The sequence below is a fragment of the Vicugna pacos genome, chromosome 25 (genome assembly GCF_048564905.1).
Source record: "Vicugna pacos chromosome 25, VicPac4, whole genome shotgun sequence".
Taxonomy (NCBI): Eukaryota; Metazoa; Chordata; class Mammalia; order Artiodactyla; family Camelidae; genus Vicugna; species Vicugna pacos.
Window position 1 is genome coordinate 34,128,142 of NC_133011.1, and position 27,902 is coordinate 34,156,043.

Consider the following 27,902-nt stretch of genomic DNA (forward strand, 5'->3'; position numbering starts at 1 on the left):
CTTAACCAAAAAAAAAAAAAAAGATTGCACAGGAATGCTTCAAACCTGGACGGGAAGTGGGGTAGGGCAGTACTTCAGACAAACGATTTAATACTTTTTATTAAACTACAGGGCAATCAGAAATTTGTATTTTTTAAAAATAAAATTCTCTGACCATAATCAAAACCTATTGATAGAGCTGAATGATAGCCAGATTTTTAGATTTTTAAGAATCTTTTTAGATTCTTAAAATACTGCCCACTGACAGCCCTGCGTCATAAGTGGGGTAAAATCAGTCACCAGTGAGACACAGAGTTGACTCTGAGTGTTAAGACCACTGAAATCAGGATAAAATGGGCAGGTCTGTGGTCCCACAGCATTCAGGAAACTGAAAGGCAGAGTCTCTTTAGCCCACAGGTTGTGTGAGGCTCCAAACTCTGCTTTATAGACTTAAGTAAACACCATGAACTCCACCCCAAACAAAACTGGTTAAGTCGTATAGCCCCAGAGTGCTTTCCATGATTCATATACACCATAAGCCAAACTACAACACTGAAAATTCCCCATAACCCTGAAGGGTAGCACCACAGATATGCATCATGATAATGCAACTCACACTGCAACAAGTGTACGTCATTTTCAAAATCCACATCTCGAGGAAAATTGCCAACTTTGGCCTCAATATAGAGGCAAAAGGAGATTTCAGCAAATAACGATCTAAGAAACCCTAATTGTGAACCTGAGTGACAGAGAACATATATGCACACGTGTATGTATTACATGTATCTCTAACAGGAGACCTCAAATGGATGTCATGTTTCTCACTATGCACTTTCTAATTTCAAATGTTTTAAACTTCAGAAATTATCCACTTTTATCTACTCAGTATTAAATACCATTTTCAAGCTTTTCTAGTAAGAAATCTACTTATTGCTATACATGAGAAACAGAATTCTTTATACCTGGGAGGAAGGAGGTGGGAAGGGATAAATTGAGAATTTGAGATTTGCAGATACTAACTACTATATATAAAATAGATATACAAGTTTCTTCTTTATAGCACAGGGAACTGTATTTAGTATCCTGTAGTAACCTATAATGAAAAAGAACATGAAAAGGAATATATGTATGTGTATGTATGACTGAAACATTCTGCTGTGCACCAGAAATTGACACAATATTGTAAACTGACCATACTTCAGTTAAAAAAAAAAACAGAAACACAATCCTTTTCTAAAGGCAAGAGGTATAAACAACTCTCCTACTAACTTATCTTCCATAAAGTCTGTTTACGTTGTTTCCTTGAAGTCACATCTGTGTAAACAAACCCTTGCACTTCCACTGATACATATTGGCTGTGACTTTCATTTACTCAACTACACACAATCAGTTCCCAATCTGTAAAATAAGAAAACTCTGTAACATGAAATTAAAAGTATCCCTCATAGAGTGGTTGTGAAGTTTAAATAAATAAAAGTATGCAAGTATAAAAGCATATTTGAAACATACAGTGCTATATAAATGTTTATGGTGTTTACAGGTTTGTACCCACACTTTCTTGAAAATCTTCCTCCTGAAAGTAAGCATCTTCATCTGAAAGTCCGGACAACCATGAGGATCATGGTCTGGTGAACACGACAGAGTTCTTCAGAATGCCCTCTGATGATGGGGCATTAACTGACCTGGGAGAAATCCCCAAAGCACTGTCAACACTGCCCTCTTTCACACCAAACAGGCTAACTGGGCCCATCCAACAGTAATGATATAAGGACATTAATATTAGAAACACTACTCTTTGTTTTCACTTCACTCTTATGTTAAGAAAAGCTTTAAAATCTAAAGTTATACAAGATAAACTTGGTTTTAATTATATTTTTCACAGTTCACGGATTGGTCAGACTGTAGCTAACCTGAATGCCACTAAATGGGAGCTTCAGCCACAAAAGTACCACACGTATCCAACGGCCTTCTTTATAGGGCCCTTCTACCTGGAGCAGAGAGCCCCCCACTGGCCTCCCGGGTCCCACCTCCACTTCTGAGTGGCACACCTTTGGCTGTGCCGGCCCCTCAGGCACGAGGAGCACAAACTCCCCAGCAGCCCGGTGGGCCTCACCCTGGTGGGCAGCTGCGCACTGAGGTGTCTGCTGAAGCAGGCGTGCAAGCTGCAGAGCATCTTCCTGCCTGTGCTCAGCACATCACCAGCCATCATGCAGAAACCTCAGACGCAGTTACTCTCCGTGGAGTCCTGGACGAGCCAGGCTCCATTTGGCCACCCCAAAGGTGGACGGCACCCATCTGCAAACCTGTAATCTATTAGAGGCAAATCTAGGATCTGTTTCCTGGAAGCCCAGGCCTAGAGTATTTATGGAATGAAGAGCTGTTTCAGGCACTGATCTAGGTGCGGGGGGAGTGGTGAATAAGATGCCTGTTCTCATGGAGCCTACCACCTAAAGGAGGCTACAAGGTTGAATGAAGCATGTTCGGGATTTAGATAATACTACAGCAATGAAGAGCCAAAGATTTTTAAGACACAGGATCAGATCCCCGTTTAAGAAAGATCAGATTGCTGCTGATACAGATGATGATCTGAAAGGGGGAGGTGGGAAGGATAAGCAACGAGCTGTAAGACCGCAGCAACCGTCCAGACAGATCACTGAGGCCTGACTCACAATGCTGGGTGACGAAGAGAAAGACAGAAAAGGTACCGACGTGAGATTTAAAGGTAAAAATCTTCATAGTTTCAAATCTTCATACAGTCAACATAGCAGGTGTAATGGTTTGTTAATAAATCCTGAATGTTTTTGCTTTTGATTTTTAAATTTTTGGCTAAATCTCTGGTATTTTTTTTGCTTCCATATAATGTTCTTTTCCTTTTTTTTCCCTAAAAGAAGAGAGAAAGGTATAAATTCTAGGGAAAGATCCTAGTTACCAAGATTCTAGTTCTTTTTAGTCCGATTCCAGTTTTTCAAAGACTAACACCTGAGTTGTTGGCTGCATCTTCTGGAAAGAGGAGTTTTAGACAGTGAAGAAAAGGCATTAAAAATAAAGAGAGGGAAAAACAGCCATCAGCTAATTAATGGAAGGAAGTAGAACTCGAAGACAGAACAACTTAAAATTCAAGTCAAGGCCAGGGAGATATTTGAGACAAAAAAGGCAGTGTGACAAAGCAGTTAGAGGACAGAAGGATTACACAGCAATAGAATTACAATGTCCCTCATTCCAAACAGACCTCTGGCACATGAAACCATAAATGCTGACAACTGTGAAGCAGAACTGTAGACACTCCTTTGATGTAGGGAACTGGAAAGGGTACTCAAACAGCAGTCAATTCTAGGCAACAGAAGTGTGTGAAAAGCACTGAAGCCCAAAGGGTCAATCAGGATGCCACTGGGGAAACTGTGTAACTTCTAATAAGAAAAACAATAAAAAACTTCAACAACCAAGTGCTGCCATTCCCAGTTTGAAAAAAAGTACTTCCATGCTGCTCGGATGATGGGGAACAACAGTGCATTCAGCAAGCGCTGGCATGCATGTTTCTCTTCAATCTTTGGAAATGTCGGCATACACAAGACCCAGAGTCTCTCACTGTGACAGAGGGATCACATGAATCCCTGATATCATAACTCTATTACTCTTTAGAACTCCAACCACACAGCAGTCACCTGTTAAATATTTTTTGGAATCACTTTGCGATGGTCTACTCTTAGGAACAAAGTACTAGGTAATAATTAAGAACCTGAGCTTTACAGTCAGAACTAGGTCAAGCATTTAACTTGGCAACTGGGAAAGTGACTTTACTTTTCTATGGCTACTTTCCCATCTGTAAAATGAGACTTTAAAATGCCTATCTTGGGGTGTTATCGTGAGGACTGAATAAGATTACGTAACATTCATCAATGCTGAGCTCTGTGGCAGGCACAAAGCCAGCAGGCAATAAATGGAAGGAGAAAAGAGGGGGAAAAAGATTCTTTACCTCCTCTGTGCAACTTTTTTGACACAGCTTTCTCCATTTTCAGTTCTTTATATTTCATTTTTAGAAATCCTATTTATCCTTCAAGGCCCAGTTCAAATGCCAAACTCTCAATGAAAACTTCACCAATAAAACCAGCCACTTAAAATGTATTATAGATATGCATCAATATTAAAAATAGTTAACACTTATCTAGTGTTCTAAGTGCTTCACGTATATTAAGTCATTTAATCCTCACAGCAGCCCTGTTAGGGAGGTGCTAGTCTTACCCTCTCTTTGTAAACGAGGAGTGTGAGATAGACAGCAGCCTGCCCAGAGCAGCACCGCAGATGTGGGCTGGGCTCTGAACCGCGCAGCCGGGCTCCAGACTGCTCTCACCTGTGCTCCACGCTGTCGCTGTCAACTGAGAAGGGTGAGTAATTATTGCAGAGACCTTCAGAGAGCTGACAGTTTTATATTTAGTATAGCTGGAGATTTTTCCATACAAGCTAAAATCATTCACTACGGATAGCTTATTCACCTTTCATTGAAAATACCCCTAGAGCTCAGTTCTTCAATTTGCACAAAATAAAGGGGGAAAGTTATTCATACACAATTTGGTTTTATCATTTTTTAGGCTGCTAACTTGAGTCCAATTTTCTCAGTTTATACTTCTAAAATTTTAGTTCCCTTCTCTCATAAGGCCCAGGAGATGGATAATGGAAATGGATCATTTTATCCCCATTATGACCCAAAAGATGGAGAATGTCAGATCACCTACATGAGACTGTCAAAACTGCTTGTCATCTGACACTCTGTGCAGATCTAGTCATCAGGAATTTATTATCTAATATCCTCAACAATGTATGCCATATTTACAGGTTTTGATTTTACACATACATACATACACATACACACAGACACACACACACAGTGGAAAAGATTCTCCTTGTACATAAAAAATGTTGATATTACTCTTCAAAAAGGCAAGCTCAGGGGTATGATACTGAGTTTTACAAGAAAAATAAATACATATATAAACATTTTTTGTGTGGCAGACAAAAAGTTAGTATCTTCCCTTTTAAATCAAACTTTACAACACAGAATCAGAGCAAGAATAGAACATACCTGCCCAAGGGATAATGTTTGGGTTATTTAGAAAATTATAAGTTCTTGAAAGAGAAAGGCTTAAAAGGAAACTACTGTTTCTCCATAATTATAGCAGTGCTACTTTATCTGCCTATTCTTGAAATGCATTTTGGGTGCCTTATTTTAAGATCAAAGACATGTTGTAACATCAGAATGAACTTCATGTGCTAGTTTTCTTAGGAATGGCCACTCCTCCAAAACAAAATACAGTAAAAAGGCAAATGAGCCTAAATAAACCAAAAAAAAATCATTGTTTCTGTTTCCTAAGGATTTTCAAAATTAAAAATTAATAAAATCTGCACCACTTGAGAGGAGGACTACATCAAGTTCAACTATTCTTAAATTAGTCTCTAAATGGGTTTCTATTATTAAAATAAGACATGCTGTCACTGGTGGCTTATCACTGGCAGTGGGTCCATACTGAGGCCTCAGGGCTCTCAAGCACCAGGAGCAGAGAGGGCTGTCAAGAGAAGTCTTTCTGGTCAGATACGGACTGATCAGATATACCCTGACCTTTGCATTTATTTACATCTAGCCCAGGGCTATGGCTGAGAGGCAAGAAAGCACAAGGAAGGCCAAACGTCTAGAGCACTAAAATACGGGGCTAAGCACATCCAACTCTGCAGGTAAACAGAGTCTGAACTTAAAAGACACTCCCACTGTAACAGGCTCAGCTTGCCTTTACTGTGGCATTTAACTTGTATGGAAACTTTGTTTACTTGTCCGTTTCCACACTACGGGAGGGACTTGTCTGATTCATTCCGATATCCTCAGTCCAGGGATAAGTGTAAAAATAGCACAGTTGAAAAATAAATGAGCAAAAAAGAAGGCAACAAATATAAAGCAAACTGATGTCACTGTCTTTTTCTTGCTTCCATATTTTGCCTCAATCTCTCTCATCCTGCAACTGGGAGGATAATAAACACCAGGCTTTATTTATGTTTATGTAATGTGAACCACTTAACCCCTGGATCTGAGCTGCCTCTTCTAGAAAAGGAAGAAATGAAGACCAACAAATTCTCAAGATCCATTCACCTCAGTAATTTCATGGTTCTATGATGGAATCACATTCTAATAAAAAAGATCTGTTAATAATTACTGAATGCTTCCATGTGGTCAATAATTATGCTCATATCTGAAACCAAAGTTGTGCCTTTACTGCTATGCTAGTCAACTGTCACAGGTAACGATAAAAGGAAAAAAAATCCACCAAACGCTATTTTCGAAGATACATACAAATGCACAACAAGTCTTAGTAAAGTTTAAAAGATACAAGATAGTACTAGCTTTAGATAACACAGACCTGGCTTTGACAGAGTCTGACTAGGATTTTGGATCAGGGAAAATAAGTAGTTAAATGTTTCTTGGGCAACCAGAAATCCAAGTCACACCGAAGCATGTAGCTTGCTGATGTCTCAGAGCTGGGCTCAGGTTTCCAAAGGCCCACAGCAACAATGCCATCTTATGACCAGGTCACTTTCTTTCTTAAAGCCCCCCAACAGCGGCTTCCCTCTGCAGTTGGAGTAGAATCCCGTCTCCTTCCTGTGGCACTCTCTGACATTCCCACCCTTCTCCCCCAACATTCCGGCTTCTCTCAATGCCTCCACTCTGCCAAGTCTTTCCCACTTCAGAGGCTTTGCACTTTCTCTTCTCTCTGCCAGACCATTTCACACAGATCTTCACATGCCCGGCCCCTTCATATCCTTCTGGGGTCCCCATTCAAACATCACCTCCTCAAAGAGGTCTTCCCTACCTACCCACTCCGAAGGGGGCTCCCCACTTTATCACAGCTCCCTCTTTGATTTTCTTCACAGTTCTTATGGACTTTGCTTATTCCTTTACTTGTTTACTGCCTGCCTCTCCTGTCATAACCTGCCAGGACAGAAGCTTTATGCGAGCAGGAGCCTTGCCTATTTTTTTTACTCTGCTAATTCTAGAGCTTGGAACAATGTCTGTAGGCTTTTTTGGGAGAATCTGACAAACTTCTTCTAAAAATAATTTAAAAATGCAAACATTTTTTGAATAAAATAATAGTAATGGGAACTATGGTTAAAAGCACTATTCCAGGTCTCTACACAAAGCATCTCACTTAACTTCAGGATGGCTCTGTGAAATGGAAGTTACTACTCCATTTTACAGACGAGGAACTGAGGCTCACAAAAGTTGATCAAAGGAAAAGGACGGCATAAAGGTGATGCCTAAAATATGAACTTGAATCTTTTCTCCCAAATTTTGCTTCCTTTTTGGGTATCAGCACCTCAGCTCTGAAATGATCTAGGTTCTAGTCTCTAAATCCACCTACATCTTTAATCTCTAAGATATTTAAGAACTGTTATAACCCTATGATAAAAAAAAAAGATGACTCAAATGAGGTAAGACAGTATTAAAGTGAAATCGCCATTCCTGTTAGATGATCCCAATAAACAGGAGAAGTGAGAAGTAATGACATTATGAAGTGTCTAAAACAATTCCCATTTTTAAAAGCTATGTCTAAAAAGATGGCAGGTAATCCTACACTAGAATGAAAAGACTGCCACTCATCTGTTTAAGAACAGTGAAAAAGGTGGCCACAGTTCAGAAACAACAACAAACTAAGTGAACTAGCAATAATCAGAAATTGAACTTAAAACAATATATATCATTTATAATAGCATTAAAAATATGAAATATTTAGGGATTGTGGTGGTTAAATTTATGTATCAACTTAGGTAGGTTTTGTGCCCAGTTGCTTGGTTAAACACTAGTCTAGATATTGCTGTGAAAGTAATTCATTGATGTGATTAACATTTATAATCAGTTGATGTCATGTAAAGGAGATTACTTGCCACAGTGTGGATGGGCCACATCCAATCAGTTGAAGACCTTCAGAGCAAAAGCCTGAGGTTTCCTGGAGAAGGAATTCTGCCTCAAGACAGGAACAGAAATCCTGTCTGAGTTTCCAGCCTGCTGGCCTGCCCTACAGACATTAGTCTCAGGACTCCAACAGCGCTGGCCTGCCCTACAGACATCAGTCTCAGGACTCCAACAGCAACTGTCTTCTTGCCTGATCCAGCCTGCTGTGCACCTGCCAGCCCCCACAATCATGTGAGCTGATTTCTCAGAATAAATCTTTCTTTTTCTCTCAGTCTCTCTCTCTCTCATACACACCCATCCCTACCATATGATTCAGTCACTCCACTCCTAGGTATTTACCCAAGAGAAATGAGGGCATATGTCCATACAAAAACGTGTACATGGATTTTCACAGCAGCTTTATTTGTAAAAAGAAAAAACCCCTATCAAGAGGTGAATGGATAAACAAATTACAGTATATCCATGCAATGGAATACTACTTAGCCATAAAAAGGAACAAACTACTTATACACATTACAACATGGGTAAATCTCAAAATAATCATGCTGAGTGAAAGAAGCTAAACCGAAAAAAGAATACATACTGTATTCGAAGACATGCTGACTAATGTAAAGTAAAAGAATAAATAGTGGTTGCCTGGGTAATAAAGGGAGGGGGGGATCACCAAAAGGGACTAGAAACTTTTGGGGGTGACAGATAAGCCCAGTATCTTGACAGAGATGGTTTCATGGGTATACACATATGTCAAAGCTTACCAGATTATACACCTTTGATATGTGCAGTTTACTCTGTAGCAATTATATCTCAATACAGTTGTTTAAAAAAAAAGGTAGACACTTGTCAGAAGTGTTAAGGAAAATTTTTAAAACTTAAAAAGTGCCTTCTCAACAAAAAGAACAACAAAGGTCATCTCCTTACTTGGGATCAATTGTTAGCAGATAACCTAAAGAACTGTTTCTCTAGTATCTTGATTCAGCCTTTTTAAACAAGAAGAATGACCTTTAATCTGGGAAGGGTAAATAAGGATTAAGAGAGGGGAAAAAATGAAGCCCAAGATAGGAAGGAGACAGCAACAGAAGAAGGAATTGCTTTAAATTCATATTTATAGATTAAGAAAAAATCACATCCTAAAACATTAAACGTATCTGAAAATTGGGTTAATTTCCAAGGAATCATGAAGAAGTGTCATGAGAATGGATACTGAATCCATGTAAAATTCTAGTATTCTTAAAAATCTAATTAATAAGGAACTGGCTTCTACAACATTGTATCTGCTCCTGGTCCTCAACTCTTTCTAATTATTCCTTCTTGGATTTCTTTCTGGGTTCTCGTTCCACCTGTCCCTTAAACACTGGTACTCTCCAGGTCCTCATTCTACTTCTATTCTTACTCCACGCAGGGTCTGTAACCTCCCAGGGGAGTCATGATTCTCTTTGATAATTTGATGAAAGCTACAGCTCAGAACAATTTATATTTACAGAAAATTTTACATATAATCATTTCAAAGATTTCAAGAGCTCCCCTGAATCCTGGCCATGCATTTCTTAGCTTCTCAGGAATTTTATTACCCTACAGAAAATTCCTTGTTGAATCCCAGCCTAGGCTTTGACTCTAAAAACCCCATGCAAAGCAAGGTGCACATACACTGTGGCAATGGAAAATCTGAATACTGACAATAAAATTCACACAGGACCTAGGATTACATGATATTTTTCTGGCTATGTTGGAGGAACAGTTCAAGTAGGCAGACTGTTAGGTTACCTAGTGAATGCTACTTAATAAAACTTATGCACGAAGTTTCTAATAGCTACTTTGTAGAAGCCCATCCTCTTAAATATTTGATTTAAAAAAGGCAATTTGAACAAGAGTACATAGAAAACATGCCAATCAAATTTTGGATGATAAGAAGTTGTGACAGGGAGGACCACAGGCTCAGAATGCAAGGACCTTTTCATACATATACTCTCCTCTTCCCCAACTACCAATAACTGATGGAAATTTAATGCATCCACCAAGATGCACACTCCTTGAGGACAAAACCAGTCTTATTTATCTTCATAGAGCACCTTGAATAATGTCAGTATCACTCTGTTTGGGCTATATTATGCTATGGTAACAAATGGCTCCAAAATCATGGTGCCTACAACATAAAGGTTTATTTCTTACTTACATTGAGTGTCAACTGTGGATTTGCTTCAGCTCTGCTCCATCATTCTGGGACCCAGTGTGAAGGATCCGTTCTGGGACCAGCCCCAGCTAAGGCATGCTGGTTCCATGACACAAATAAAACAGTCATCGGCAGAACCACAAGATGGAATTTAAAACATCTGCTCAAACATGGGACATGTCACCTCCTCTAACATTTTATTGATGCAGGAAAGCCAAGTGTCCAAATCTGTAGAGTAGGATACACAATCTTCCTGCAGAGAGGATCCTGGTAGAGAGGCAACATATATTGTGGACAATAATACAATCTACTGCAGTGCGTTCCTAACAGAAAGAGCTCAGGAACTGGCAGTAATTATTCATGTGCCAGGACATAAATACCCAGGGCAGAGACTGTCATCTGTCTTGCTTACTGATGCACCAGGACCACACGGTGCTGGCCACACACTAAAGGACATGCTAGATGCTTACTCAGTGAACACTGATAAGATGAGCATGGGATCTGGAATCAAAAAACCTGCAACAAAGTGCCCCGTCTGCCAATTCCAGACTTTGTGGAAAGTAATTTTTCTCTTCTGCTTCTGGGACGGCTGTTGTAAAGATTAAAAACAAATATCTGAGAAAATGCCATGAAAACTGTGCTCTTTTATATAAATATAGTATCTCCAGATAGTCAAATGGGATGAAATTTGATAAAGATAAATTCATTTAAACTTTTATAGTAATGCAATACATAATACCCTGCATTTATTTTCAAAGCATCAACTAGCAAGTAAAGAATGAGAAAGATTAGACTCAAAGCAGTTCACATGAAAAAGAGACAATGTTTTAGTTGACCATAAGCTAAAATCTGATCAAAGGGTAATGTGCTGCCAAAAAATGTAACGCAAATTTCAGGCTGCATTAATAGAGGTACAGTATCCAGATAACAGCTTCATTGTACTCAGCATGGGCAGTCCACATCTGAGGCAGTCAGTCAGTTTTGGCCACCGTATTTTAAGAGGTATACTGACAAACAGACTTTGTCATAAGTATAGCAACATGCACGGAGAAAGGTCTGTAAACCACGTCATGTGCATATGGTTTGAGAATTAGGGCTTTTTTTCCCTTAGTGTGGCAAAAAGAAGACTCAAGTAGGATTTAATAGTCATTTTCAAATACTTTAAGAGTGACTATGTGTACGAGTAAGTTTCATATACCTGGCCTTAGACTGCCAAGGACCAGTAAGTGAAAGTTTTAAAAGGGGAAATAGATCCAGCTCAATGAGAGTTATTTTTAACAATGAAAACAAGGAAGGGTGGATGACAACATGGTAAGAGACGCTATTAAGGAGACCAAATGGGGTGTGAGTTGTACAAATCTAACTCCTCTATGTAACCAAACATTTTTGAGGCATTTGAAAACATCCAAACAGTATTTGTATTTGTCTCTTCTGATTAAATAATATTATGAATACTATTAATAACAACAACAAAGAATAAGAACTGAGGTCAGAAGTAAAACAAGAAGTCGTTTGGCTTAACAAGCACAGAAAGGCATGCTGTTGAAGGGAAATGAAATTTCAAGACTAGATAACATTAAACATAGACACAGTGTCTAGGCCTGTACAGAGGAAACAGGCTTAATCAAAATTGTATTCATTCTAGAAGCTGGTTTTCCCTCTATGACCTAACTCCTGTAATTTTCAGGGAGGTGCAAAAGATTTTTAAAAGTTCTTACAGTGGCACTTAAGCAAAAACTTGCGAAATTAAACTTGTGTCCTAGTTACAAGACAATACCAGTGTTATGGATCAACTTGTACAGGCATTCAAACTTCCCATGAAAGACTATTACGCAGTATGCCACTGGCGTTTAAGTGGTCCCTCATTAATATCTTGTTTCCTTATTCTATTCAAAATCCAGAACTTTTCCAGTCTCATTCCCAGCTTTCAATTCCCAAGTACTCTCTGTATACTCTGGTCTCTAACAGATAATAACTAGTAAAAGATAAATGTCTGATGTATCTTTATATCCTGGCCCTCATCTTCATACCACTCACAGCATAGTAAACAGTCAAAACTGTTTTCTAAATTCCTTCCTTTAATGAAATATTTTTAAAAAGTAATCTAATGAGCTTTTCATTACATTTTCATTGTTACATGAGAAAGTCAAAGTAGACTGTAAGAATACACTGGATATTACACATTTGTTATAAGTGAATACCCACTCTTTACAAAGTATCTTGGAATACAAATTTCTTCTTCCCTTAAATTTTTGTTGGCGTCCTAAACGGGCACACTGAGCAGGACTTCATGGCACACAGGATTTTCACAGTACTGACACAAGCTGACAATGCCCTACTTACTTTCCTCACTGCAGGTACCTGTGTAGAAAATGAGCTTAAAAAAAAAGTTCACTGACTTATTAAAGTAAATTTGTATGTGCCTTTCTGGAATAAATGTAAATTCAGATTTTTAAAAAACCTCTTCTGAGCCGAAAAAGTAAAGGAAAGTGTAAAGAAAAAAAGCTCAACACCCATCTTCTACCAAGAAGTCTGAAAGCTCAGCACTTACTTGGGACACGTTAAGGCTTGTCTGGGAACGTGCCACTGGATTCCTATTCTTGTTATTTCTCTCCCTCCTCTTTTGTGGGCACTATCAAGAATCGCACAGGTCATGGGAACACAATGCCCTGCTGCAGAAATCAGGAGAACATAGTTTCAAATCTCCCATGTCAATCCAACTGACAGAAACAGTCCATATTCCACTGGGAGATGGGAGAATGAGTCAGTAAGGAGATAAAACAGTTGCTGGTTTAAAGATATAGTAACTAACTACAAGTTTTAATTTTCTTTTAAATTAGATACTCATGTATTAAAGCAAGTATTCTTAGATGTAAATGATGTACAATAAAAAACTGTTTAAATGAAAAAATCACTAGAAATTAGTTACAGCTAACATGTATTAAGTGTTTTCTGTGCGTTGGGCATTCTTCTAATTGCTCAACAGAAGTTAACTCATGTTTACCCTTCAACACAGCCATGTAAGACAGTATTATCAATATCCTCATTTTACAGATAAGAAAAAGGAGGCACAGAATGGTTAAGTAACTTGCACAAGATCACACAGCTATTGATAGGCAGGAAAGGGACTGGAATTTAGGCATGACAGCTCCAGGGCTCACTCTTTAACCTCAGGTAGGTAGGCAGCTCTGTGTTATATACTTTGGCATCTGAAGGTCTGTCTGTCTTTTTGAGTCTATTGGCATTAATCACATATGAAGACATTTTTTCACAGGCAGTCAAGACTGTATAGAATTATTACTAAAATGGTTCCACAACTAACTTTTGGGATTAGATGAGGGAATCCAATAGGTTACTTCATTTAAACCACTAACACCTAATCTAACTTTCCATATAATATACCTTTCAGCTTTATTATACTTCCTGATAAGTGCAGGGTGTCTCTTGTGTAATTAGCATAGTGCCTGACAATATGTCACTAAAAGTACTTTGCATAGACTGGATCTGTGATGTTTTATTCACATGAGTGTGCATTAAAGTAATTCGTCTACTTCTCAAGTTCTAAGTGCAATTATTCAACAGACATTTGAATACTTAATGAACACCAAGTAGTATGGATACGAAGATAAATTAGATAGTTTCTGCTCTCAAGGGAGGGCATGGTTACAAAACAATGAAATAAATGCTTTTATGAAGCTGTGACCAAGGTTCCAGGGGAACAGAGTTCCCCAAGCATGACAAGAATGACGGCAGTCCCATGGGCAAAGGCACAGAGATGTAAAAGAACACTTTCCTCTGAGGGAATGTCAGGCAATCTGAGTAGGACTAGAACGTGAGGTCTATATGGAAAGCTAGGGAAACAGTGATAAGAGATGAAGGATGAGGCTGGAGCTAGATTTAAAAAGCCTTAGAAGTCATAATAAAAAAGACTCAAGCATAGCAAGGATTTAAGCAGGACACCGATACGATCAAATATGCTAACAATAGTGGTTATCACACTTTTTGTTTTAAACAATAGGATCCTGCTCTCATGAAATCTTGGGCAAACTTCCACACTTAAAACTGATCAAAGAAAAACTGCACTGCCTGAAACTGGAATGAATGTGCTTCAATTCCTCCAGAATACAGAATATAGTTTCAAAACCACTGCTTTTAGAAAGAATTAGTATAGCCACACAATTGTGTTATTTACTTCATGCCTCTCTTAACCTGATCCTAACTTCTCAGGTGCCGGGATTCATTCTCATAGTTCTAGAACTAGGCATACAAAGAACTAAGCAAATAGTACTAGGCCTTCAAAATTAATGACAAAAGTTGTAATATAGAAAAGGGAAGATGGTGGGAGGGTGTAGCTCAGTGGCAGAGTACATGCTTAGCATGCACGAGGTCCGGGGTTCAATCCCCAGTTTTGCTCTTAAAAAAATTAACAAACTTAATTACCCCCCCAAAAAAGGAAAAAAGATAAAAGCAATATAATTAAAAAAAAAAGAAAAGAAAAAAGAAGATAAAAGATTATCAGCTTTTTCACTTATGAGTTAAACTATAATTAAGGAGACTACATTTTCTAACCTAAAAGTCAGGATTTATGGTTGGACAAATACTAGTATGTTTATGGCCACAGAATATTCAAAACTGGTAGTGTTGGAAAATATAGGATATATGATTATAATTGGTAAAATGTAATTTTTTAAAGATTGGTATACTTGTTTTCTTAACAATGACTTCATATCTGAAAATGCTTCCCCATCACTTGAGAACCTCCTCTCACCTTACAAAATTTGGAGCTCTAAATGAGTTCTGTGAAAACGATCATCAGTGTGAAACTGTTTATCTTCCTCATAGCCCACTAATATGTTCCCAGCAATAACATGTGAAACTGATTAAAGATATGCATTTATCTCTCCTGGCAAATCACTACTCTCTAATCTTCACAGTGAGAAGTGCTAATAAAAAAGCAAGATAACGATTCTACGAAAAGGTATATAATGATTAAATTAACATGCTTTATATCAAAACAATTACATTCACCTTATACGATTTAATCTAATCCCTACAATCCTCCTTTCTACCCTAACCTTTCCCTGTTGTGGGGAATAAAACGCACTTCAGTAGTCTCAAGAATTTTAAACTATCACCCCGTTTATGAAAAGACTGACTAAAAACAATGCTGAAAAGAGTGTTTAACACATATTAAAAGTTAAAGAACCATCTCACTTTATCAAATAAGACACTGGGAAGAAACCAACAATCATCCTGGGCCACTCTGTCATGCATGAAAAGTTCTCGCATAGTATGTGGCTCAAGGTCCACTAGGGACAATTATTAAAAAGAGGAAGAGGGGACAGAGGCACAGGATATAAATTAAATTCTTCAATATATCATTTGACCAACATGTACAATATATTCATTACAGGCATGTTTAAGAAATCATCCTTAAACAAAAACAATATAAATGTCCTTATAAGGAAAATAACCTCTCCATATGATATTGTAAACTCAGTCCAACACTTAGCATTCAATGGATCATTTCTGGGCACACACTACACTCCCTAAATTTGCAAAACAGCCAAGTATTCTGCTATAAATTTGCATGGGATAGATAACTCTCTTCATTACAGTAAAACAAACTTTATCACATGCTCCAACTAAATTAGTGCATTTTAGAGAAATAGCTTAATAAATTACTCATTTATATTTCCTTCAGATATAAGTCCGAGGATTCCCAAATAATCATTAAGAAAAAAATGACTTTTTTTAAAACGAAAGCTTTTTATATATACGTATTTAAATGTAATCCTACAAAAACATACAAAAAAAATCCTCATATGTAACGAACAATCAAAATGATACCCAATATCAAAAATTTAACTGTAATACATTTAGCTAAATATTCAATTAGAAGGTTTCAGAGTAAAATTTCCATCTCTTTCCCACTTAAGGGCAAGGTTTTTGAAAAATATTCCACAAATAGATATTTTTTTAAAAGACTGTATAGCTGCTACATTGATTTTTTAACAATATATCAAATAGTTAACTTAGAACGCTAATTAGAAATATTAAATTATACAGTGTTTAACTGCTCTGCAGTAATACAAAAAAGTTCATAAATTATCTTAAGATAAATTTATATTTTTTTCCTGGTTTATGAAAACTGCAATAACCTTTCTATTTAGAATAACTTCCGTTTAAACCACATTCAATAACTGAAATTCAAACAATCTTCCAGCTTAAATAGCTGGGAGAAAATAAAGAGGGCAGTTTTTACAAACGAAGTCTGATGCTATAGATAAGATGATCCAACATTAAAAACCAGCATGACTAGAGTCTGCAAAATATAAACATGTAACAGTGAAAGAAAACCCTTTAAGGAGAATGAGGAAAATGCAACCTACAGGATCATCTATGACTAAAATTCTGAACTCAGCCTTTCTTATTTCTAAATTTCTTGCCCAAATTTCTGCAGATTACAAGGTCTAAAAACTTTTCAAAATCCTATATAGTGGACTTAAACATACTGAAACTATTTCATAATATTTTATGCTTAAGAAGTCTAGCAAACATTATTTAAAAACCCAACTTTACATAAAGTATGTTGCACTACTGATTGCATTTTACAGAAAAGAAAAATTAAATGACATTTTAAAAGTGTCATTGAGTTAAACAATGAATTGAGAACATAAATCAGCCTTAAGTTCCAATTAAAATTTCTAATCATTTCCTTTATTCTCACAGATCTTGGCACGAGTATTTTTTAAATGCAGTAGTCTACTTTTTTTGTATATATTTAAATTTTTTAAAATTATGTGCCCTTAATAATGATAAATTCAAGTAATGAACTTTTTTCACCTCACTATGCTCTAAATTAGCAATCCTTTGAGACAGTTCCTTGAGATTAAAGAAAAAAGAAAACTGAAAACATTTCTTTTAATATCATAACTTCAATCTTCATTTTTACTCATTTGTTCAATAGAGTAAGAGCCTATACTAAAAAAAATCAATGGCATCATTCAAGCTGTTCCCTCAATTTTTATAATATTCAATTATGCTAAGAGGACTAAAACTGCCTATTATCCCAAAGTTGGGCACTCAACCCACATAAAGCAGGAAAATATTTTCTTGCTTTCTCTCTAACGCACGAGAACAAAACAAAAAAACTATTAAAGTCCTCAAAAGATACTCTGAACACTCAAATACGTGCACACTTAGTTTTTCTCCTTTAAATCCCTTCCTTAAAAGTGGGGAGAAGGGGTGTCATCCTTACAAAGCCAGGCATAAACAGCATAACGCAAAGTACATCTGATCACTTATTCTTAAGTTTGTGCCCAATTCCTCCCTTCCCCCTTATCCCAACATAAAGTTTGAGCTAAGCCATAAGCAAGTTCTACTCATACTAACTCAAATTCTTTTTTTTTCACATCATCAGAGCAAAATCAGAATGAAAACTTCCCAAGTCCTTCATTCAGTATCTCCTGTGATGCCGAATAAACCCAACTGCACTAACAAGAAGAGAAGAAATCTCCCTTGTAAGTTTAAAGAATATGCAGTTACTCTTTTCTCAAAACAGATTTTTCACAAGTGACCCAAATAGAATTACAGCTTAGGAAAATCAAGCCTTCAATTATGAAGAATAATTTGCACCTACAGAAGAATTCAAGGTAATGGTTTTCACTGCATGTGGACTTTACACCAAATCCATTTATTCTGATTTTGCTGAAGTCTGGGTATAACCACTTGCTGGCCTACACTGCAGGACCTCTGTCCTAGTGAGAGCATCTTACAACAAGCTGCTTTTGATACCTTAGTAACTACCCTGGATGGGGATCCAGACAAACCTGACCATAATTGGCATTTTAATTAGGTTTCAATGAACCCTGTAAATGGTACAGCACAAATCAGATGGCAATTTTTCCATTGAGTTAAAACACTAACAGGTAGCAGATAAGTGGCACAACTTTGAATTTAGGAAACCCATAAATATTAACTCTACCCCCAAACACTTTGGGGAAAGAGAGAACTCAAGGAACACACTGATAAATCTTATTATGCCAAAAATCTGTTCCTAACTTGTCATATGACAGCTGACTTCTTACATATCAAATTATATTTGAGAAGTATATAAAAGGGATTATTTGAAAATACTTTCAGTGAATACTTTTTGTAAAATACAGAATTCTCATATAACATAACCAACCACTACTTGTTTTGTAAGCTTATACTTGTAAATATCAAATTTCTTGAAGTAGAGCACAACTACTTTCACAAGCCAAATTCATGCCAACATCACTGTCCTTCCACTTCTCAAGTTTTAAAAGCATCACCGGAAAAACCAGCTGTTCATCTGCAGTAAAATATACAATACTAGAAAAGTTGGGAAAAAAAATTAAGTGCTTTCTTAAAAATGTAGAATAGAAATGCATGTGCTTCCAAAAACAGGTCAATGAATTATTCTTGGCAAAGATCACAATAAATGCCCAATAAAAATGATTTTGTTAAAAAAAAAATCAAGAGATGCATATTTCAAATCACTTTCCCATGAGCCTTTATCAGCTGGAGGAAACTGTTCAGACTGTTTATCTCCATGAACACATGACCTCCATGATGGCACCAAGGTCAACGAGACATACAGCAGGGGGATACGCTGAGTAAGTGCTGATTTGCCCAGTTCTACAGTTCCCTTTAAAAAGAGAGAAGGAAAAAACAATAAAAACAAACAATGCATTTCTATAGTACAAGAAATGATGTTTTAGGTTGTAACATTCAAGTACCCCATTACAGGATTATATATAGACACATGCCAGTAACTGCCATAGGAGCAAAATGTAAAAGGGCCGTCAGAGCACAGAACCAGGTAAAAACTGCTGCACAGAAAGAATTAGCAAGACGCCAAACTGAGTAATTCTCCCTTACATCTTGTACTGAAAACCTCTGGTACCCTGGCTACATGCTACAATGACTCACTTTCAAAGTGAGGAGTTCTCTGTTGACAAAACTTTTTGAAAATAACCAAAGATCCGTTAACAACTGAAGAAGCACCCACTTTTCAGAAAGGCTTAGGCAAGTGGTAAATTTGTATATGCTGAGCCTGGCAGGTAACATGAAGTTCACCAGGTGTCCTAGTGTTTGTTCTCTCTTTTTATCAAAGACTCTTTCAGACAAGACCTCAGCTGTCACAACCCGGCACCTTTCACAAACGGGAAGTTTTCTTGGATGAGATTTAAACTTTAAAACACATTACCCACTTGGTATAATCTGTTTAAGCTAGACTTATACTCAAAAAATCCTTATCATTTGAAATGACTATATTTGAAATTTCCAATTTTCAAATATGAAAAAAGACTAGTAAGTCAGAGCTAGCACCTGGTACCTTAAAAGTGACTTGGCGAAATGAAGTTCAACTATGGATAAATTAATTCTAACGTTTGATAAATATGTTGCATGCATTATAACAGTGAGAAATTAAAGAGGGGGGAAAAATCAGCAGAAGCACTGGTTATTCACAATCAGCAGCGTTCTAGGCTGACAGCCGTCTTCCAAGTTACTTTCCGGGAAGCTCCTGATTGGTAGGTGGCACTGAGTCAATGTGATTACTTAACCCTGGCAGTTATAACTAAACTCACTTTGATGGGCTCCAAAGCTTACTGCAAAAAGAAGACTGCTTGAGCATATCAAGTACTTCGGTGCCCTGCTTCTCACAGAACCAGGAGCCTGCCACCTGAAACTCAGCAGACAAACATTCCCTAGATTCCGGGCTTTAGAGTTTTGTATTTATTATTTTTAAAGTCCACTGGGCATAGATTCAGTTGGGGTGGTAGTGTAAAGATTAACCCATTTCCTGCATTCACAGGGAAGAACGCATGATCATTCAAGCAGTTCCCTCTCTCCCAAGTAACTTTTTTTTTAATCATTTGGTCCTAAAATAACCAAAAGCAACAAACATCTAACATTGGCATGGCAACGTCCACACATCATGCCCTAGTGCTACCCACGGGCAGATTTGTTCATCTCTGGTCCCCACCAGGCGGGTCCTCCCGGTCTCTCCTCCTTTCGTCCGGTCCAGCCAGAATTGCCCCGTTTTGCTGTAAAATCCGCCACTTTCACTGGCCCGGGCAACAGCAAGGCACCTGGTCCCCTGGGCAGAGTTTCTCCCAACTGCCCAACAAACACTTCCAGAGAGCCTCCTGCGGGCCCCCCGCGCGCACCTGGCCCGGCCCCTCGCCCCCTCCCCGCACTTTACCAAGCCCCAGAGAGGGGCCCACCTGCCTCCCGTTGCCGGTCCGACGCCCAGGTCGTCCGGCCAACTCCTGCCCGGCGGCAGCACCCCCCCGGGTCCCGAGCCCCCCACCACACTGGGGGTCGACTCTGAGGGGCAGGGACGCCAAAAAATGCCCCCCGACAGGCTGACCCCGCGACGCCCCCCAGAGGCCGGGTCCCGCGCGCCTGTCAGCGCCCCCGGAAGGGGTCAGCCAGGGGGCTGAGCTCGCCGGGTGCCCTGGCTGCTCCTGACACCCTCTCCCCACCACCGCACTCACCTGGCGGGCTCTCACCGACGGGCCGGGCCAGGGGGTCGGGGGTCGCTGAGGAGGCCGCCCGCCGCGGCCCCCACCCTCCCGCGCCCGCTCCGGCCGGCGCGCGCCCCGGGCCCGACGCGCGCCTGGAGCGCCGGGGGGAGGGGGCGCGTGGACGCGCGAGCGCCAGGGGGAGGGGGCGCGAGGGGCGGGGGCAGGGGGCGCGGCGAGAGCAGCGGCTCGGCGGCGTCGGCGGAGAGAAAGCAGCCTCAGCCGCGTCCGTCATGGCGCGCGGCGGGGACGGCGGCGGCTCCGTCCGGCCTCCCGGCTCCCTCGCCTTTAGTTTGACCTTTCCCTCCAGTGTGTCTGAGGGAGAGCGGCGGTGCGCGCGCGTGTGCATGTCTCTGTGAGTGCGCGCGCGCGCGCGCATGGGGAAGGGGCCGGGTTCGCTCCCCGACGCCTGACGTCACTGCCATGGCAACGGCGGCCCCGCCCCTCTCCTCCCGTTTCCTGCCCCGCCTCTGAGCACGTTCCGGGGCCTCACGTGCTCACTCACACGCACGCACGCACGCACGCACGCTCGGAGCGCGCGCGCCCAGAGCGTTGCGGGGTTGGGAGGTCGTCTGGGCCTGCTCGTTGCCTCGCTGAGTTCGACCAATCCAGTGGGGAGAAACTGTGGGCGGAGCGGGCTCGGCAGCCAGAACAGCGTGAAAAATTTCCCAAGGCAGGAACGAAAAGCCGTCCTGCGTGACTGAGCATGCCCGGTGTTGAAAGGGGTGCGTTGTCCGGGAGTTTCGGGAGGAGGAGGGGTAGGCGGTCCAGTAGTCAAAGGAAGGGAACCCGGGTCCCCAATATAGGGGAGGTTAACTGGTATGGAATTGGGACCTTGTAGCGTTAGAATCGGGCAACCCGGTATTGCAGTCTGGCCCCGCCGCTGTTGCTGTGTGACCTTGGACGAGTTGCTTAAACACTCTGAACTGAGTGTTTTGAGTAAAATGGGGTTAGTAACAGCTACCATGGTGGATGTGAGGATTAAAAGAGAACGTGGAAAACTCTTCACCTAACATAGACCCTAAATACTTAGTATGAAGCCCACAATCTCCTTTTACTAATGGGGACACCGGATGCAGATTAAGAGATTAGGGGACGTGTACAATGTCAGGTAGTGGCAGAGATTTGGGCTTCAATTCAGTACTCCCTCCTACATGGCCTCACCTCAGGGGGAGGGAAAAACACGGCCGAAAAACATGTAGAGTTTCCTTTGTTATCTATGGATCCCTTCTTAATCTACACCGATCCCTTTCGCATCCCCCAAAAGGTTTAGAACTTGAGACAGAAGGGCTGGACAGTTATTTGGCTCTTGATTTGCTCCTAAACAAGCAACAGAATGGAGCTTTCCTCAGTTTCCTTGGGGAGCCTAAGTTTCTCCCAAAGTTTTGGTTAAAGTGTAAACCCAGTAGCAGGGAGCTCCACGTCCTCCATAATTTCTAGCTACCTGAGGAAAGATTAACTCGGTTAACCAACATTTACCCAGTGTCCACTGAGTAGGTGAGAATGCCTTTCCAGCGCACAAGGGGCCTGTGACCTCAGGGCTGTGCAGACATCTTATGATTCAGACACACCGGTGAGCTCATCATTCTTCATATTTGTGCTTCTAGTCCTTTCCTCTGACTTAGCTCTTAATCACTTACTGTCTTGTGATATTTCTTGAATGCTGTAGTAGTATTTAACTCTAGATTTGCTGTCAACTTTTAAAAAAATAAATGTCGGTTTCCCTCCCTGTATTTTGGTCCCCCTGCCCCCAAATACCTAAATCTGTTGTTGGTAAAGGACATCACCCAGCTCCTCAAACATGCCCTTATAGTTTCCACTTTGTTTCCAGGAATAAATTCACTTGAGCCTTTCAAATTCCAACTAAAATATAGTCTCTTTCAAAAAGTCTTGCTGGATCTACTCAGAATGAATTAGTCCTGAGCACGTGGTACACACCTTCCTAGTAGACTTTGTGTTCTGTGATTTATGCACGTCACCTAGAGGAAACTTCTCTGAAGCATCCATGTATGGGATGGCTGTTCCTATTCCTTGTTCCCATAGCATCTTATGGTCTAATATATCACTTATTACCCATTTCTTTAAGGTTAGATTTATTTGCCTTCTCCATCAGATGTAAAACTCTAATGGCAGGAGACATGTTTAATTGCACTTTGCATTCCAGCATCAACTTCAGTACCGCAACATATTGAACAACTAGCTACTGAATGAATGAATAGGCTCCCTGCCTATTTCATAAAGTTCCTGGGGCAGACTTTACCTTATTTGTGTTTATGTCTCAGAGCCAAAGATTTTCTGGGAAGTTATAAATCTTGGACTACTCTGAAATGCACCAAAAATTACATGGTCACACTCATGCAATGAAAGAAGGCTTTGACAGTAGAACAAGATACTGATCAGAAGCAAGAAGTAGGAAATCCAGTGGAGAAGAGGTTGAGATTTCATAATAACTACTGCTGTGGACCTGGAATGAGAGATTTTCAGATGCTGTTAAGGATAACAGGCAGGTTCCTCCAAGGTGTATCACTGATGTTTCTCCCAGAAAAGGGGAAAAATTATGCAAAGAGGAGTCTTGAAAAACAGATCAAGCAGTGTTTGCTTACTCTGAACTGGTAGCATTTGTTCCTTTGCCCAAATGGCTCAATAATCTAGACCTTGTGTGTGATATTGTTCTCCCTTTAATATGCCATTTAATGCCCGATGTGTGTGTGTGAGTTAATTCTTACCAAACCTAGTCCTCTTATTCCTGCTCACATTAATGGCACGGCTGAACACCCAGCAGCAGGAGTCATTCTCAGTTTATCCCCATCTCCGTTTGGTCAGTCTTTGAGTCCCATAAAGTCTCCCTATTAAATGGCGGCAGCCACTTATGGCTCCCCGTGCCCTCAGCCACTGCCTGCGTATGAGCTCTCACATCTCTCATCGGGACGAAACCCTCCTAAGTAGTCATTTCATCCCATCTTGACTGGCCCAACCCAACTTCCACCACACCTCAGACTCCAGAGGGACCTTTCTGAAAGGCAGAAAATTGAACGTCTCCAAACAGCTTAAAAGTCTCCTGTGGCTCCTCCTTGCCTCCCCTGGAAAAAGACCAAACTTCCTCAATGATTTTTTTATGCGTCATCCTCAACCAACTTCTTTAGTCATGTCTCCCACTCCTTTTGTAAGAACTCTCGCTCTGTGGATGTTGAAAACTTGCACCTTCTTGTACATACCATGTTCTCTGCGCACACAGTTTCCCCTGCCGAGAATTCCCTGCTCAGGCCCCCTCTGCCAGGTTAGGTTCATCTCTGCTTTCCAGCTCTATGAGGACAGCTACGCTTTATACCTCTGGCGTAGCTCTTTATATTCTGTGCTGCGAGTATGCTCTGTGTGTTTACGTATCTTTCCTTCACTAGAATGTGAGCTCCTTGAGGGCCGGGGTCTTGGCATATTTTGTTCCTGTATGTAACTCTAACACCTACAGCACATAATAACACTCAAATAGTTGTTTATTGAATAAATGAATGTGTTAAGCTCCATGAAGGAAAAGCAGCTATTACATGTCTTTGATTCTTCACAAAGCTGTGCCCAGTATTATGGAAGTAGTAAGTAGTTACTTAAAATAACAGCAAATGAATGAAAGGGTAGTAATGAAGTATTCAAAACCTACTATATCTCAGGGACTAAATTTAATACTTTCCATTCACTAGCTCAGTTAATCTCCCAATAACCATATCCAGTGGATATTGGTATCTACAGTCTGCAGATAAGGAAATGGAAGCCTAAGGAGGGGACAAGAGTGTGCCAGGGTCACACAGTTGTTGGCCCAGCCGGGATTTGATTTCAAGTTCCTCTAAATTGGAAGCATACTATTACGGAACATATTGTGATGGCAGTGGTGCTGCTGGTGAGGCTGACTTTTACCTCCTCTTGTCTTCCCTGTTTTGTCATAACCGAGGGTTCCTACTTCTTATCAGAGAAATCAGTGCTCCTGTGCTCCAACAGGAAGGAATGTGATTGCCTCGCATGCAGTGAACACACACAAGTCAGGCTAAATGGAGAGGTCGCATTTTTCTTTAACTTTTTTTTTTTCAGAATTATTTTTCCATAACTGAAATAAAGATTACTTAGCTCGAGGATACAAAAATAAGGGTAAAATGTTTAATATTGGCCTTTGGGATGAAGGGCTCAGTTGAGGCCTTTGTGGAGGCTAGAAAATGAAAACTTAAAAAAAAAAATTTTTTTTTAACCGAAGTGTAGTCAGTTTATAATGTGTCCATTTCTGGTGTACAACATAATACATATATTTGTTTTCATATTCTTTCTTGAAAGCTTAAAAAATTTATTATTATTTTTCTAATGGAAGTACTGGGGATTGAACCCAGGACCTCATGTATGCTAAGCATGCACTCTACCACTGAGCTATAGCCAACCGTGCAAAAAATGGTTTTGGATTAGTGACACTGTCAGTTCATGAAAAACTTAAGTGAATCTTGGTATTTAAAAAGCAATATTTAAAAGGTTGGGTTAGGAAAATAAATTTATGCCACTTCACATATGAAGGTGGTCTCCAAATCACCTTTATTTCATAGAGACTCATACACTAAAACCTAGAGATGACAGCTGGTTCTTGCATTTCAAACAATACAATATACAAGGATGCCCCAGTGAATATGAAGCTTTTATATAATTTTTTTCTCCTCCTAGCTCTATCAAGAGAAGCGCCAGAAAGTCAAGTTGACTGCTGTAAAGATCTCTTGGGAGTGTTAGGGAAGCCACCTTTAGCAGAGTAAGTCCATGACTCCACTGTCCGGGAAGGAGCGTGTAATCAGGCTTGGATGCCTGGATCACTCTGTGGAAGAATGCTGATCTCCACCTAGATACATTTCATTTGGACTCTTAGATGAACAAGAAATAAATGAAAACTTGGAGGGGGGTCATTTGTTTTAGCAGCAAGCTTTACTCAATGGCATAATTGGAAAAGTAAACAATATGGCCATATTTGCACCCCAAATATGTTGAGCTGCTCGTATGTGTAACATTACATTCTTAATTTTGGAACCCGATTAAGTGTGGCTCTGTCGTCAGTCTTTATGAAATTGCTTCCAGGTTTTGATGGCCTAGCTATGTGTGATTGTCACTGCTGGAAAATTATGTGCAGTTCCAGAAGCTGATAATTAGTTTTAAAAAAGCCACTTAGAAGGGACCAGCACACACATATATACATAGAGTCACAAACACACACACACACAACACAGGACAGTACTGTGCAGACTTTCAGGCCACTTTTACCATTTTCACTATTATCATTATCAGCACCAGCATCTTCCTCATTATTATAATTTTTTTAATCAAGAGATTCAAGTCTGAAATAATAATCTTGAATGTTCTCAGCAGCTCAGGAAGAGTGAATGAGTGAACGTGTGAGTCATCATCACAGTCTCTGTGCTGTTTGTCCTGTGACCTCGTGTGGCACGCAGCACTATGCCAGGCGTCTGTGTCTGAATGGCCCACCAGCTCCTCCGGAATCACTGTGGAGCTAGAGGTAGAATTTCCTCCTGATGTTTTATGTGGCCATCTATCTGAAAGCCTGCAGCACGGTGGAGTGAGCACTGCATTCTCCCTGAGGATGGGGCTCAGTATCCACCCCCTGCAGGCCACAATTTTACCCCCGGGCAAACCGTTCAGTCTTTCTGTTGGATGGGCAATTTGAGCCAAGCTGGGGACTGATAGACAAAATGGACTGAAAACGAGGGAGGTGAGTTTTGTTAAATTACAATAACACCCACGCTTCCAGGGAAGCTGCAAAAGTCATTCCTGTCAGATGTACTCAAAACCAACAGCCAAATTACTCCAGCCAAATGCTCTGAGGCTACTGAGTAGAGCCCTGCGCTATTTTAGTAGTAACTCAAACCCACTAGTCCATGCCTCTGCAATAATCATGAAGATTCCAACCAGTACCCTCAGCAATGCATGGTAGTGAGTGCTGATTGATTGACTACCACTTGCAAGGTACTCTTCTAGGTGCTTTATGTACACCAGATGTTTAAGTCTCATCACAGCCTCGCAAGGTTATGAGAAGCAGCAAGAAATAGGAGTTGTTATCTCATCTTATTGATGGGGAAACAGAAATTCAGGGCATGTAAGTAACTTGCTCAATGTCAACACGACGGTGATGTCAATGTGATTAAAGTGTGTTCTTTGAAAAAGAATAACTTAAGACTTAGGCATGAAAGAGCCAATTCCAAGCTCTGGGACACTAAACAATTTTTTACTGGAAAAAAGTTAATAGGGTAAATATTAAAAATAGAGAGATGTACTCATCAGGCAACTCCTATCATGAATAATTTGGAATTAAAGGGTTTTAAATGATCTCTATGTTATTTTCCTTGAAGGAGAGTCAAGTTCTTAAAAAGAGTTTCTGCAAAAGAGGGACCTAGGGCTGAATCTTATTTATAGAGGCAGAAGATTATTTTTATTTCAATCTCACACTCTTACTCTCCTCTTGAATTTGCCAGTTAATACAGGAATAGCAAATAATGTGAAGACTTAAGACTGAGTTGTCTAGGTGCCACTCATCCGTCCTGCAGATCTTCAGTTTAGGCTTAACAGCAGGTTTTTGCTGAGTTGTGTAATATGCATCTCCCTTGCTCTAGTCCATAGCAAAATTTCACGTTCATGCTGTGGAACAAGTTTAGCTAATTTATGTCTCGTATAGTGGTCCTACATTACCCCAGGGGATTGATTACAGGACTTTCATGGATGCCAAGATCCGAGAATGCGCAAGTCCCTTATGAAAAATGGCGTATCATTTGCTTATGACCTACACCAATCCTCCCACATACTTTAAATCATCTCTAGATTACTTATAATATCTAATACAATGTAAATGCTATGTAAATAGTTGCAAATACAATGTAAATGCTATGTATATAGTGCAGTGCACAGCAAATTCAACTTTTGCCTTTTGGAACTTTCTGGAATTAAAAAATATATTTTCAATCTGTGGTTGGTTGAATCCATGGATTTGGAATCTGCGTATACGGAGATCTGGAGAGCTAACTGTAACTGATTTGATTAAAACGGGGTAGATCCATTGCTGTGCTGTAGCCTGCTCCTACTCACTCACGAGAGCTGGCTGCACTCAACACTTCCTAATTCTGCATTTAGTACCATCTCATTGATGTCTTGAAATCAACCATTGTGGCAGTATTTACCCCATGTAAATGGGAAATGCTGCAAATCAGGGCTTTTATTCCCCAAGAGG

General features: G+C 40.0%; 2 long non-coding RNA genes across 3 annotated transcripts in view; one reads left to right on the plus strand and one right to left on the minus strand.

The window, feature by feature from the left end:
• Positions 1 to 20,686, minus strand: part of LOC140689322 (uncharacterized) — a 30,714-nt gene extending 10,028 nt beyond the window's left edge. Inside the window, exon 1 of the long non-coding RNA XR_012064241.1 lies at positions 20,627 to 20,686. This is a non-coding gene — a long non-coding RNA (uncharacterized lncRNA). The remainder of the gene's footprint in view (positions 1 to 20,626) is intronic.
• Positions 20,687 to 21,247: 561 nt separating this feature from the next.
• LOC140689165 (uncharacterized) lies at positions 21,248 to 27,698 on the plus strand. 2 transcript variants are annotated; one of them, XR_012064043.1, is made up of 4 exons: positions 21,248 to 21,378; positions 22,137 to 22,226; positions 25,343 to 25,424; positions 26,030 to 27,698. It is a non-coding gene; the product is annotated as an uncharacterized lncRNA (long non-coding RNA). The 2 variants fall into 2 exon arrangements; XR_012064042.1 differs by lacking the exon at positions 26,030 to 27,698 and having other exon boundaries at positions 21,249 to 21,378; positions 25,343 to 25,701.
• The last annotated feature ends 204 nt before the right edge of the window (positions 27,699 to 27,902 follow it).